The sequence below is a fragment of the Anser brachyrhynchus genome (assembly GCF_964034855.1).
Source record: "Anser brachyrhynchus genome assembly, chromosome: 6".
Taxonomy (NCBI): Eukaryota; Metazoa; Chordata; class Aves; order Anseriformes; family Anatidae; genus Anser; species Anser brachyrhynchus.
The window spans coordinates 38,776,924-38,791,747 of record NC_137700.1 but is presented as its reverse complement, the minus strand read 5'-3'; the positions used below and the strand labels follow the sequence as shown (position 1 = coordinate 38,791,747).

At 41.3% G+C, this 14,824-nt stretch overlaps 1 long non-coding RNA gene across 1 annotated transcript; it reads right to left on the bottom strand.

Annotated features, from left to right (window-relative positions):
- Positions 1–7,087: 7,087 nt before the first annotated feature.
- On the bottom strand, positions 7,088–9,130 carry LOC308196986. Its single transcript, XR_013952515.1, has 3 exons — positions 9,050–9,130; positions 8,865–8,969; positions 7,088–8,396 (listed from the first exon to the last, which is right to left on the bottom strand). It is a non-coding gene; the product is annotated as an uncharacterized lncRNA (long non-coding RNA).
- Positions 9,131–14,824: the final 5,694 nt, after the last annotated feature.

The window sequence follows — 14,824 nt, the reverse complement described above, 5'->3', positions numbered from 1 at the left end:
TGGAGATGGCCTGTCATTCTTACTAAAAGTATTAGCTAGCTTCAATGTTAACATTCTAATGTTTTCTGTTTTCTCCTATATTCCATTTCTGCAAATGCCTTCAAAAAAGAAAATCTCTTAGCTCACCATGTTACTCATTTCCCAGAAATTTCCCGTTTGCACAAGCTTGGTTTTTGCTATTGTTTATGACGTATGTAACATTCTCCTGAGAGCACTACAGCCTCTTCTGCTTTTGTACAAAGAACGTTAATTCACTCTCCTTGAGGACATTTTTGTTTTATAATTAAACTTGGCTTCAATTCAGAGTCTTTGCACTGAAGATTCATATGTGCTGTTGAGGTCATGTCATCATTTAAAGATCGTGCAATGAAAGAAAGAGGAAGTCCAGAATGCAGGTAAGTGGCATTCAGTTAAATTATTCTAATTTACTTTGAGAAAATGAGTATTTACCATTCCATTGCATGTAAAGATATGGTTATTTCATGATGGCAGAGAAAGTCATTGACCTCCACATGCAAGTGGTAAAACTACTGACCTGAGTTAATCCTGCTCTCAAAATGGCAATGGTGGGCTCTCACTGTTGAAGGGATCAAGGACGTCCGTTTCTCTCAAGCTCAGGTCTAAGATGTAGTACTTGATCAGTGTTTCTAGGTTTGGTCACCCATGCCCATTTGCCTTCAACCTCTCATGCAGTCACTGGAGCTTGTTCCTCAGCTCTCCTTCACCACTTTGACATCCAGACCTTTCTTGCCTCAATATATACGTGGCTGTGGCAGCTTTAGTGTCTTAGTTGTATCCTACATGGTGATGCAACAAGGGAAATTTCATACAGAGTTATGTTTCTCTCTTCCTGGGGTACAAGAACAGGAGAAAGAGGGACGACCATGGTGTCTCCACATCAAGTTCCTTCCAACCATCTCACCATAGGTACACACTCCATCTACAAGACCAGGTGGTCTCAACAGCTTTCTAATGCTGATTTAAGGACTGAAGCTTGCTGCATGCAGCCTGAGTAGGGTGTTTCCATTAATAGTAGCATGGAAACATGCTGAAGTATGTGAAGTTTCAAGTTCAGAAAGTTTCTTGCTAACTTCACAGAGTTTGAGAAATTACCAGAATGTAGGCTTCATTAGGAGTTCCTTTTTTAAGCATATGACAGAGAGAAATTGCAGCCAGTGGTGCCTTTGCTGAAAAGACTCCAAAAGATTGCCATTAGTTTCTAATAATATATCATAATTATTTTTATAGGGTTAAGCTTGTCTCTTTCCTCATCCACCTGCCTTGCAGAGATAACCTCTAAGAATACCCTGAAGGACTGTCAGACTCCAATTCAAAGGCTTTTCCTTAGCTAAATTTTCTAAACAATTCATTACCTATAAAAGATTGTTGAGAATGCAGAGATATGGCCCTTTTCTCTCCAATTTATATTCTCATATAACTGCACTCAATGCCTAACTATACTCTGGAATAATTTGATTTTTCTTCCATTATTACTATGCAAAGATATTCTGTATATTAGAGCAAAATCCATTCATTCTTCAGAACACATCTCATTTGCCGTTAGCTACACAAACACTTGACTGTACTTAAAGAGTTGCTATTCACAGTAGTGTCACATATCTCATTTAAAATATCAATTTTACTTAGTGCGTGTGGCATGGTTTTCAAAACGTTGAGACTCAGCAGTGCATATTTCTACTAAAAATGAAGAAATAAACTTACTGCTAAGATGTATGCTTGCGTATGCACACGTGTTGTTGGAAATACTAAACGCTGATGGTTTGTTTTCTTCTCATAAGCTTTGCTTGGAAGTGAAGCTTATCAGCGAGTCTGTCAGGTCTAGTGGCAGCATCTGCTGCCTGACCTTTATGAAAGCGTGTTAGATGATTTTAATTCTACAGTTGAGCACCACTGCTGTGTAAATATGAACAGCAGAGCAGCTGACTTGACTAAGTCTCACCAAGAGACTTGATTTTTACCTCTGCTTCAAATCCCGGCTCTGTAGGCTACGTCCTCATATGTACTGCACTTCTTTAAGGAAGAAGTTTTCTCTGGAGTGCCAAAAGCAGATTAATGCCCAAGGATTTCATCCAAACTTCTAAAAAAGAATGTTATAAAGAAAATTGTGGAAAATTTTTAATTTCAGGCATTTATTTTTGACATGAAGGAAAATGACCTTACTGATGGTATCAGAACCCGTTGGATGGTTTCACTTCACAAAGGTGTAAAAAGTGCTCTAGGTAATTGTGTCCCTACGGGCTTTGTGAAAAGAGAAAGATGGATAGAGGGCCAAGACCCTATAAATACCCCCATAAAATAAACAAGTGAAAAAAAAAGTCACTAGAAGAGTGGAACTTGGGGAACTGTGATCAACAAACCAAAGACCTCATGCATGAAGTCTCATTCCGCAGTCCATTGCCCATTGCCTAAAAAGATGTAGTTAACAGTTGGAGAAGAGACAAAGAGGGGGGAGAAGAGGACAAGGACAACATTAGCAAAAGCCAGGGTACATTACGTAGTCAATCAGTAATTGCTGCAATTGGAGCTCATCATCTGCTTAGTGCTTAATGTCTCGGCCTTCAGAATGAATTTTATTAATACTAATGCCTTAAGAAAACTGTAGTAGTCATTACCTTTGTTGATTCTTGTGATGTCCAAAAGTGAAGTGGAGCTGTTCTCTTCTTGCTGTTGATTACTAATTTGTCTAGGAAGCAAAAATGCAGGATATGTGGGCGACTTGGTTGAAGTTGCAAATCCTGTACCAAATTCTTCATGTTTCCAAGGGCTGTCAGACACTTAAAAGGTGCCCCTGGGCTCTTTGAGAGGGGTCAGTGCCAGGGATACCCCTGGAGCCCCATTGCCTGGTGTCTGAATGGACACGGGCTGAATGTTATGCTGAATTCCAAGCAGTCCGGATGCACTGCCCTCTGTACTGCCTGCTTGCTTCTGTCCCAGCTCTGGTTACACTGCAGCTTCTTCACCAGCATGGCGTTTCGCTAGATGCAGCTGAACAGGGGTGTTGCTTGGCCTGTTTGAGAGCTTGGCCTGTTTGAGAGCTACATGTGATTTGCATTGGGTGTGATGAGCTGCAGAATGGCTGAGGCTGGAAGACAGGAGTGACACTTTCTTCCAGTCCTCAGGAACCTCTCCTGATCACCATGACCTTCCAGAGATAATCAGGAGTGGCTTTGCAGTGAAGTCAGCCAGCTCCCTCAGCACTCATGATTTCATTCTCTGGACTTGTGTATGTCCGGTTCATTTAAATGTTCTCTAACACGAACGCAGGTCCACCAAAATAGGTCTGTCTTGCTTCTGCTTTTGCTCCAGGTCTCGGGCTATGGAGCTGCCTTTATCTCTGCTCGCAGGGAAGGTTTGTTACAACCCATCGTCTCTCCAGCAGAGCTTTCACGGATGAAGCTGAGAATGCCTCACTGATGAAGGATGGCTTGTGCTCATACTCTTTGCTTTAGAAAACAGAGGAAGGGTTTCTTGTATGAATTCTGCTGATATTTTCCTTTTATTTCTCCTCTGTTTCTCTGTTTGCTTCCATCACTTTTCCCAATTAAGTGTAACAATTTGTGCTGTACTGGGCCTTTGCAGCAGGAGCAAAACATTTCCAACCCTGCAGAAAGATATCTTTTTTTTTTTTTTTTAAACATTTGCTCTAAAACTGCAAGGCAAAAATGATTCGTGTGCTCTGAAAGTCTGAAAGTAAGGGTAGAGCAGAGACCTTGGAGTGATAATGCTGCAAAGACCTTATTCTTTGTCTTTTTCAAAACATTGATTTCTTGAGAAAGGGAGATCATCAACAAAAGAAAAAGGAAACCTCACATGCTGGGGTGGGCCCATTAGAGGAATGCAGGCTCATTAGTCTTGCTAAATATGATACTGCATGTAAAGTCAAAAAAGCAAAGTGAGGTCTGGGGAACTTGGCAGGAAATCAGCCAAGATCCATTATATTATCTTTCACAAGGCTTGTTAGTGGTGACACTAATTGAAGGCTGGGCCCTCTTTTTTTGCTGACTATCTAACACTGGGCCATTTTAATTTCACCTGATTATGTTGCCCTATTGTGAGAAGTCTGACAAAAACAAGATTTGTGGAAACTCCTACCAATGAGTCCTTGGCTGCCCGAAAGCTCTCTTGGCAGCTAGAAGGTTTCTGTTAATAATGGGACTGACCCATTTTTTACTTCTAAAGATCCCAAATAAATTGGTTACTGTACTGCTGCATTTCAGTTAAGGCTTACCAGGTTTCTGTAGCTTATAAATCTCTATTTACTAGGTATGTTAAGCTTGTTTAGATATTAAAAATACTACAACTCCTACCCTTCCCCATAAGAAAGGGAAGTTCCTCCTTCCCCATAAGAAGGGTAGTTCCTCTTGACTTGAGCAAGACTGTGCCCACCTGAGGGTTGCCGAGGAGTGGGAGAAGATGAAGTGCTGGTGTAGGGCTAAGACTGTACAAAGGTGGAATTATTCCAGGAGAACACTTGGATAAGAAGTGTGATTCTTTCACTGCTTTTATCAACATTATTTATAATTTGCTTGCTCTTTCTTTGCACTTCATTTGGCAGACAAACTCAGTTGTATAATAAGGAACTGAGTTTCGCCTCCCCTGTATGTAAATCTAAAGTGACTCTTCGGAAGTCAGAAAGATCTGATGTTAGTTAGGGGAGAAGTGGTCCCACTAAAGAGCTTGCTAAAGAGAAAAAATTCCCTCTCCAATTGTGAAACAAATTAACTATTAGAAGCAGCCGACTGGATGCACCTCTCTGGGGCTGATGACCAGGGAGACTTAAAAGCCCATTAAGCTAATGCTTAAATTCATTCTCTGCACGTAGTGGGCACAGAGGAACTGTCCTCGCAAGCTGGGCTGTGGCAAGGTCCTGGGTTTCCATCGGGGAAGGGATTTACATCACTGAGAAAACATTTGGTGATTATGACTACCAACTGCGTTAATCTTCAGCTTGAATTAAAAGTCACTGACAAGTTGCTTTGGGATTTGTGTGGCTGTGCAAGGGAATAGAGCCAGAATGAGAATTTCTGAGCTATGTACTCGTGCCAGTGAGGGATCATCCTTTTCCTCCACTGACTGATGATGCATCACACAGAAATGGGGCTTTGCTAGAACAGGGCAGGCCCTTTATGAAACAAAATCTGCCCTTGCACTTCATGAGGTGTGGGGTATGAGTGGTGTGTGCTCAGCAGAGAGAGGTTCCTGCTGATTTGTCCGCTGGTGTGGCTGACGGTGTTTTGTTCAGGTGCAAAGGCCGCCACCACATTCATGGGGACATGTTTGCAAAGGAATGGTACCTATGGAGATGCTCCTTTTACCTAAAGGTTGCTACTTCAAGGCTGGGGTCTGCTCTGTGCCAGATGCCTGCACCTCCACACCACTGTCCCCAGGTGAGTGTGAAGAGGAGTGTCAGTGCATAGCACCACTGGGACCACGCTGATGGACGTCTGTCCCAAACAGGACAAAGCTGGGTCCTTCTGTTTCCTGAACAGTTCCTCCATGGCCAAAGACTTCCTGGGGGCCACCACCAAGTGCCTTGTCTGGAGACCTGCTGCAGTAGATACAGCCTACCAGTCCCTTGAGCCATCTAGTGGTGCCTTCCTTGACTACTGGATGAAACATCGCTGAAAAATACTACCAGCATCTGGTTAATCCAAAAAGAGCTGTGGGTAACTCATGCCAGAAGCAGGCCAACTACAATGCAAATAAGACAGTTGGTGTTTCAGTAGGTTACCAAAGCAACAAAAATTCTCCCCTGGAAATGGCAGATGAGATACAGAGGTAGGTGCCAACATAGGATGTTAGAGGCTAAGGAATTTGGTCTGGTGTTGTCACTTTGTCCTAGTGTTTGCAGCACTTTATGGTTCCTCACTGAGTCAAGCTGGGATTTTAAAAGAAAAGCTGAACCTTCTAACCTGAAACCTCAAATCCTTTTCTGATGATTTTTGTAACTGAAAAGCGGAAATAGAGTCTTCAGTAATTCAAAAAAGATTTAATGATCAAAGCTGCAATTAAAAGCATGGTGAGTCATCTTGCAATTGTCCGTGTGCTAAAAAGTACAGGCTGTGCAAGAGATCATGTTGTCATGACTGGTTTTGCTCAAAGAGGATATGGGAGCTGCTATTACTTCCAGCTACGGAAGCAATCTATGTTCTGCAGACCTATGTTTACAGAGCAGAAGAAAAGGCAACAGTCCCAGCTGTCCCGTTTGTGTATTTTATTTAGTAGCTCTGCCTGCAACATCTGAATTCATGATGGTGCTTTATTACTTTCTGCCTTCTTCCAAAGTGCTCTCAGTAGGAGCCTTGATTTTTTTTTTTCCTGCTAAAAAATTATCTACCAAAAAAAAACCAACCCACACTACAAGAACTGAACTTTAAAGTAACATTATTATTATTATTTTTCTTCCTGGAGCATGGACTAACAATGGAATATTTAAGTAAACATTTCACAGTGTATGCGCTTTCCCAAATTAAAATTGCAAAAGGCAAGGAAACAAAGATGAAAATGCTATTTCTCGGAAACTCTCATAGCCAAATGATATTTCCCTTTAAATCCTGTTGTTTTATTCTACTTGATACAAAAAAAAAAAAATCATGCAAAATACAACTTGGATTATGTATAGGAGAAAATTACTATAGATAAAAGTTCCTAAAAATGTTCAGGTTGTCATACAGAGAAACAGCTAAAAAGAAGCAAGAGGATTTGTAACTCTCTACCACAAAAATCTTATAAAAGACTTGGATATTCTGCTACAAGTCTTGCTTTCCCACTTCCCTTATTCCCTTCCTAGTAGAAGTGAGATATATTAATTTTTTTATTTTCAGATCCTCATTACAGCTGCAATAATCAGACTCTAACATACTAGAATGTGATTGCCTACTTTACAAAAATCATTGTTGTAGCCCTCTCTTTATTTGATTTATTTGTATAACAAGCTTTTTTATCTTGCCATTTTTGACGTCAAGTGCCTTGAGTCATTGACAGATAGCTTTAAATCAATGCCAGCTTTTATAGGGATCCCAAAAGGATCATCTAATGTAAAATATAATGCAATCAAATCAATTGGTCCTTTTTTTTTTTTTCCAGCTTTATCTGAAGAGACCTGCTCTTTGTGCTGAAAGACAAGTCAGGTTATCTGATCTAGTAAGTCTCGCAAACAAGCAAATTCAGATATCTTATCATGAATCAAATCTGTTGTGGTCACTTAGTTCATTCAAGTCACATAATGTACCTACAGAAAATGCTCTTAAATTCTTGCATGATTTTAGAAATGCAGTCATCGAGCAGATGAGAATTAATATCACTGTCTCTACATTTGCAGTGTATTAGGATGGCCTTTATCTAATTCAGTCAAAGAGGTTTAACAGGAAAATAGAAGAAAACCATGGAACTTGCACTGAAGAATTTAATGGGCTTTTTTAAAAAAGGTGGTCCAGGCTAGGACAAATGCTTGGTATGCTTTAAACTGGGAAGGGCAAGTTGCTTATTTGCAAAACCTAACAGTCAGATGATGATGTTAGCATAGCTCAATAGCTCATACATCATCTTGCAACGAAGGAATGCTTACTGGAAGTGGTGGGAATGTGTCCAGAACTTGGGTACAGCTGTTCATATGGTTTTGATAAAATCTGCAAAAGCACTGTTGGTGTGCGAAGTGGTTTCTACCTCCATGTAGGGTGAAAGAGCTGCAATTGTCCTACTAGGTCAAAGCAATACCTTGGTCTTGATAGTAAGAGCCAGAGCAAACCCTTGCAAGGGAAGGCTGAGCAATTAAGGAATTCCCATGGGAGGGTTTTCTCTACCCCCGCAATCAGTCAGTGGTTGGCTGATGCTCTGGGCCAGCAACGCTTTTATTTCTTATAGATCGTTCATCCTCAGAAGCAACATAGTGATATTCTTTCTCATTATCCGTGCCAATAAGAAATCTTTTGAAGTGGGATGACATGGAACCTCCACATCTCATAGCAATGAGCCCCCCAGCTTCATTAAGTGCCTCATAAAATAATTTGTTTTATTAACTCTAAACTTTTTTTTTTGACTTTTCAAATTTCACCGTGTAACCCTTACTGTTCTACAAAATGATGGCTATAGCAATTGTCTGATGTTAAAGAAGTTGATGAGAAGATCTGAAAATCCTCCTTTATTTCTTTGTGAATCTCTGCCAGATTCTATGTTGTTGGTCTCTTCTCTGAATGTAGCCACCTCAGACATTCCAAAATCTCTTCATAAATTTCCTTTGATAGCTGCGTCTCAGCCACTCATCCATGGAAGTGGGGATGCCTGTGCTACCAGATAAAATTGTTGGTGGATAACTTCAATGTCGATGAGAATTCAATGCTTGACAATGAGGAGCAGGACCTTTCAAGACTCAGGTGCTGAAAGGAGTGAAAGAAATTTGGCTCCATTGTATTTGCTTTTTATGTGTGTTCAAAAGAGGAAAAATACTTGCATTTTAATATCAAATCCAGCAATCTAAGTTGAGAGGGAAGTAATTATACATGAAAGGAATGTAGCTTTTTGTAATAAGGTTTTTAAAGTATCAGTTTCATTCTATCGTAATATTTTTATGATTGAATTTACCTTTTAATATTTTAATAACTTTAGTATGAGGTAAGGAAGTCCTTTGTAGCTTATCTCACAAGCCTGTCTAGGACATTGCACTTAATGAGGTTTATAATTCAATATAACCACATCTGCATCTTTAATAATGCCTAACATTTAATCTTCATTGCACCACTTGAATCAAAAGATCTAAAATTAAACCTGCTGCAGCTTAATCTAATAATAAACATGCGTGACATTTTGTGCAAAACGTGTGCCTTATCAGCGTGGTGCACTCTTACAATTGTATCAGATGTAGCAAAACATAGTTTAATCAGCCAAAGGTAGTTGGTGACATTTAACTCCCATTGACACATCTGCTTTCTGGAAACACCAAGATCCTCCTCCTGCAAAAAAAGAAGTGGTTGTGATAGCGTTAGCAAGCACAGGTCTAAATCCCATTAGTTATAGCAACATTTACACAGACCCTTATGGTAATGAGTAGTCTTCAGACAGATAATTTTGAGGCCTTCAGTAGGAACCTTTGCTTTGCATGTGGTCAGTGATGGGGTGCTCCTAATTTCCCTGATAATTAACTGCAGCACCTGACCTCTCAAAGCATCTGAACATTGTTTGACTTGTCAATACTGCAATGCAAAAACAGTTTTGATGGTGGAAAACCAGACTTGCTGTGTGTGCCCTGCCCACCTCATGTCCCCATGGCCCTCGTAGGTTGTTATAAGCCTGCTGAGACCACACCATCACACTCTCTAGAGGGAAGGTAAATCAGTCTGGATCATAAAAGAATTCTTTCAGCCATGGGTGGCTACAGCCATGATATTTGGTGGTTTTGGGTGGTCTACAGTAGTGCTGTGCACCTCCACTGAAGGATGAGGGGGCTGCAGATGAGACATAGCCTTCACCTGTGTGCCCTGAAGGAACGTTACATGAGAAAGTCCTTCTGAATTGATGGGACTTCGCACCAGTGGCCAGAATAAGGGGGCTGCTCCTGCAGAGCTCTTTGTAGACTCAAGGTTTTGCTTAGGACCTATGGATTGGTGGTATCCCTTTTCAAAAGTGTGAACGTTGTTTTCTAATCAGGTGCCATGCTTTGTGGGTTACAGCAGTATTGTCACTGTGACACCAAAGTTTCCCTCTGACGAAAATGAGGTTAAAAAAAAAACACAAAAAAACACAAATCAGGAAAGAAGATGTAACATGCAGAAATGACATTTTTGGAGAACAGGCAGTTTTAGAATCATCTTTAACATGTTCAGGTGAAATGATGAATTTGCGAAAGCTGAGCACAATTGTTTAATAAGAAGCTAAATCAGACCACGTATCCTCAGGCTGGCTACGCTCAAAATCATTGTTTAAATTCTTTACAGGTGCAAAAATTAGCAACAAAATCAGTGAAAAATTGAAGCCTATATTAGATCTTGATTCAAGATGCATGTAATTCTCCCTGCATTTAAAGAACTCTGGCTGGGGCCCTTACTTGCAGAGTAGTCAAGGTCTGTTTTCTTTTATATGTATTTTGGAGCAAACATGGTAAACAACAGCGTAGCTCCTCCATGTGAGATACCTCTGTGATATTCACAGGAAGCCCCAGTTGCAAATAAGAGATAGTTCTTCACTGGGATTGAATCAGAATAATTTGACATCAGCTGGGTCAGGGTAAGGTGCTTTGATCGGAGGAGATGAAAGACTGGTGAAAACTCTGCTGGGCCAGAGAGTCCCCTGCCGAAGCTGAAACTTCGTGTTTCAACTGGACTTCATCTGAGCTTAATTAAATAAGGGAAGATCAAAGCCTACAAATCTCCCTGATCTATATCAACACAGCAAATTAAAGGTAAAATTTCTCTGTATCTTTCTGTTCCTTTGAAGTCAGTAGTGAACTTTGTGCCATGCACTAGGACACAACGAATGCTGTTTGGGTAGCTGCGGGTTTACAGTAACTTTGACGTCATGTTTATGTAGGGGAGGGAGGGAAGCTGCTTCTTGAAATTATGCCTTCACAGCTGTGGGTCCCCCTCCTCCCCCAGACTGATTTTATCTCTGGGACTTGCTTTGTCTTACAATGATGCCAGAAGCACAATTACATCTAATAAATCAGGATAACTACTGTCTTCGTTTTCCTTCAGCTATCAATCACAAATTATTCCATTTTTGAACAACCACTTTTCCTCCTGCCTTCCTTGCATACTAGTGAGGTGAGTCGGAGACCCAGTTGATAAAAACATCCTGACCTAAACCAGCTGGAAATAGACAGTATAATAATACAAGTCCACTGTCAGCCCTCATTTATTTTTATTTGATTGGTATCTGATTGTGATTGAAAGGCTCACTCCCCTAGTTAGTTACCTTGAGGCCAACCTTGAAAACATGTCGCGTTTGGCTACTTGATAGCATCTCAAGCGTAACGCTAGATCCAGAGTGCACACAGCACGCAAAATAGAAAGCTGGCATCTTGCTACATTGCACAGCGAAGGAAAAGCAACATGGAAAGAATCTGACAGACATGCAAAGAAATGGAAGTGCTGCAAGGCAGAGAGAGGAACCAGTGCACATGCATCAGCAGCTCTGGGCAGGACAAAACAGCGACTTCCCCAGGGTCCAGACTGGTCCCATGTTGAACTGTTGTTGCAAGCTACAACAAACCTTGCCCACAGTGAGGGTCTATGTGAGGATGGCTTTGCCTGTGTATGGCTCAGGAGGGTGGAAATCAGAGCAGTTCCCAGGGTTTTATTTGCTGGGTCTGGGATTAAGGTTGTGGAGGGGATGGAGAGTGTGTTTGTGATACAGCTGTGCCAGGGCTGCACAGGATGCTTATGTAATGTACACAACTAGGGGAAATAAAAGTTGTGATCACGTTGAATAAAAACCAGGAAGAAGCAACAGTAATGGGTCCGTGAAGGGGGAGAGCACTGGTTATTTAGTTTTCAATTTCAGTTGTCTGACTGACAGCCATAAATAATAGCTGTGAGGCCAAAAGATACAGATCTTCAAATCATACCTCCCTGAAAAGAAGGGAGGGGTGCTCTCAGAGGTTGGGTAACTAAGGCTAATAGCAACAAACCATGACGATGTGCTCTAGAATAGAGAATTAGGGAAGTCAATATACCTGCTGAATAGGGTGATGCTGCAGCACAGAGACTAGGAATAGCAACGGAAGAGTGAGTAAATAACCCTCTCCTTTCATCTGCACTGGAAATGCAAATGGCAACTAGATTGTATTGCCGTGGGAGTAAGAGACGTCGTTGGTATTACATGAAACAGGGATTGACTTTGGGTCAATGTGCTACATTTGATGCTGGTTTGCATTTGAGCTGCTCTCAAAATAGCATGATAAAAAACAAATAGTGTGCTGCTACATTTGGTGCCGCAAGGAGATATATCAGAGAGGCCAAAGACAGTTCTCACTGGCAATAAATAACTTTCTAAAACAGAAGTTGCAATTGATATGTAGGATTGGTTGCTTTTTCAAAACATTCTTGACATCACTGCCATATCACCTTCTCCACTGGGTGTATCATAAAATAAGTTGGTCTCTGGTGTGCAGGTAGCAAACCATGGTGTTGGCTAGCAAAGGCTTGGGAGGGAAGGGTTTTCCCTGAGGTGGAAAACCTATAGAAAAACATAGTGAACGTTAATGAATGCATTCTGGGTAGCCGTTCTTCCTGTGTCTGCTTCAGGTTTTCTGTTTGGGAAGTGAAGCTCCGTTAGCTCCCATTAAAGCTCCCCTTGGGGTGGCCGTGAGACCCCTGCACTGTGCGTGGCAGGGCAGAGCTTCCTGGCTGGCTTTATCCAGGGGTTGAATTCTGCCCCAGGGCACCAATTTTTACCATTGGATGTGCTGGTATCATTGCACAGCTGCTGAGAGAGCAGGAGGTCCTTACTAAACATACATCCAAGGGTAGGTTTCAGAGGGTAATCTCCTGGGTCCTGTACCGGAGCAGCTAACGCCTCAAACATGACCTTCGTTCCTCAGTGCTGTGGGCAGTCATGGAAGAGATGGGAAAGCTGAGCCCATGGGGAAGCTTAGATATCTTTTTGCTGTTGCTGTAAAAGGTTGGTGTACAATACACAGGCAGTTGCAGCAAAAGAGTAGTGGGGTTGTCAGAAGCGCGTAACGCTTGCATAGGCTGCGTGGCAGAACGAGGCTGCTGCAGATCTCTCTGAAAACCCCACCTTGTTTTTAGGTGAGTATGAAAATAAAGTGCATTACTTTCTTGGACTATTTGTGTTCTGGGGCAAGCAGTATCTATAACCTAGAGCAGTTCCCTGTCGGCTAGTGCGTGCCCATAACAAACATCCCAGGCTGCTGCTCTCCCACCCCACAAAGCACGGGCTGCTCATTTTTAGCTGTTTGTCATTTTTAGCTAATAGGTGCAGAAAAAGGAACAATGAACCAAGGGTTCCAAATGGCTGTCAGTAAATTTATTTTGCAGTTAACAGCCTTTGTAATGCACAGACTAACTTTATCTCATTTCACTGTGGGTGTGCTGGGATAATTGCTCGAGTACTTTGTTAAAAAGAAAAGCTCTCCACATTTCCATTAACTCGCTGCATGGTGTCTGTTTCACTTGACTGCACTAGGTACCATTTACAGTTCAATTTCACAGTCATGATGGACTGAAACACATAAACCTGCTTTCTCTCCACTCCACTAATCACATGCATTAATAAACAGGGAGATTCATAAGGTCTGTTACTCTTATTTTTCCTTTGTAGGTCTATTTTTATGAATTAAATCGTGAGCGTTTTTTTCCTACAAAATCCAAACTGCCAGAGGAATAAATACAGCCCTGTCTTATTTAGTAGGGTGTAATAAGCTACTATTTTAAGGAAGCAAGCCAGGCGTACAGAAGTTGTTGCAAATTAAAAAGAAAAAAAAAATCCAGCAACAAAGAATGGCATTGTGTGATGTCAATCTACAGTATGCATGTGTTTATATAATCACATTGGAATTTACTTTGAACTTTAGCCTGGAAAATTTACTTACTGGGGGAAGGGAAAAGGATTTGAGTATCTAAGCACCAAAACAGCCAAGACAAAGTAGTAAAACTGTGTGGTTGGTTGTGGAGCTGAACCACGTGAAAATGCAAAGAATCCCTTTTGTAACGCGTAGAGACAAGTAAGCCACTTGGTCATTACAGTATGAGATAAGTATACAAGCCACAGGAAATGCTGTGTTACTCACATTCCTCTCTTGTTTTTCCAAGGGTGGTTAATTTTTGCCTTTTTAAGGAATGTTTTTGGACGTGACTTGTTCTTGCCCTGGTTTAATCATATCAGTTCTCTACAGAAAAAGAAAGAACTGTCATAAGTACTGTTACATGAGATAAAATGTGGGTAAGAGATCAGAACACCAACGGCTTTTTCCTGTGGCTTCCTTGGTGAAGGAAGAAGAAAAAGAAACCCAAGTCTGACCCATCATACTGGTTGAGGGCTCAGTTGTCTAGTCCCAATTTCAGTTCTGTTTCTCACAAAATTCATACCCTCTGTAGGGATTGCTTTATCTGGCCCCTTGTAAACATGGAAGGAGCAGTGTTTCTTTGTCAAAGATGTGATAGAAGCATTCTGGACCCTCAACGGCATTTTCTAAGGTGCTCAATACCCAGCAACTTTCAGGTTAATTTGGCTGGAATAACAAAAGATCTCAATGCTCTGGTCACTGAACTATTTAGAAAATCATGTTGCTTTAGCTGATGACCTGGAAGGAGAGCCCTCTTCAAAACCTCACCCTGAAATATTTGATGAAATGGAATGCATAGTTTTGGATCATGCCGTTATGTTTCTTTATTTGGGCTCGTTACATGACAGTGGTATGGCCACATCTTTGATCGTACATGGCCCATTTTGCACTTTCCTGCTGAAGGAACGCCCTTCTGTGAACAACACATTCTGTCTGCAACGGGTATCAGTAATGGGCTGCTGGGTTTTTCATCTCCTACTCATAAATTCCTAGGATTTAATCACTAGTGTCAGAACAGCTTTGCAGTCTCTTTCTCTCTCCCCTTTAAATGTTGCCTTCTCAGGGTGGTTTTTTTTTTTTTTTTTGAGAGCAGACAATGGTTGGGATTGTATTTCTGCTTAGACAAACATGACAAAACGTGTTTTTTCTCTCAGTAAATGCCACCTGTCCTAAAAGGCAATTGGGTGGCTTCTGTGATAAACCACCTGCAGTGTACAAAGGCAATGTGATTCATCTTCAGGCTTAGCTGTTGCGATAATAAAGCTTTTCCCAATCAGTAGCTAA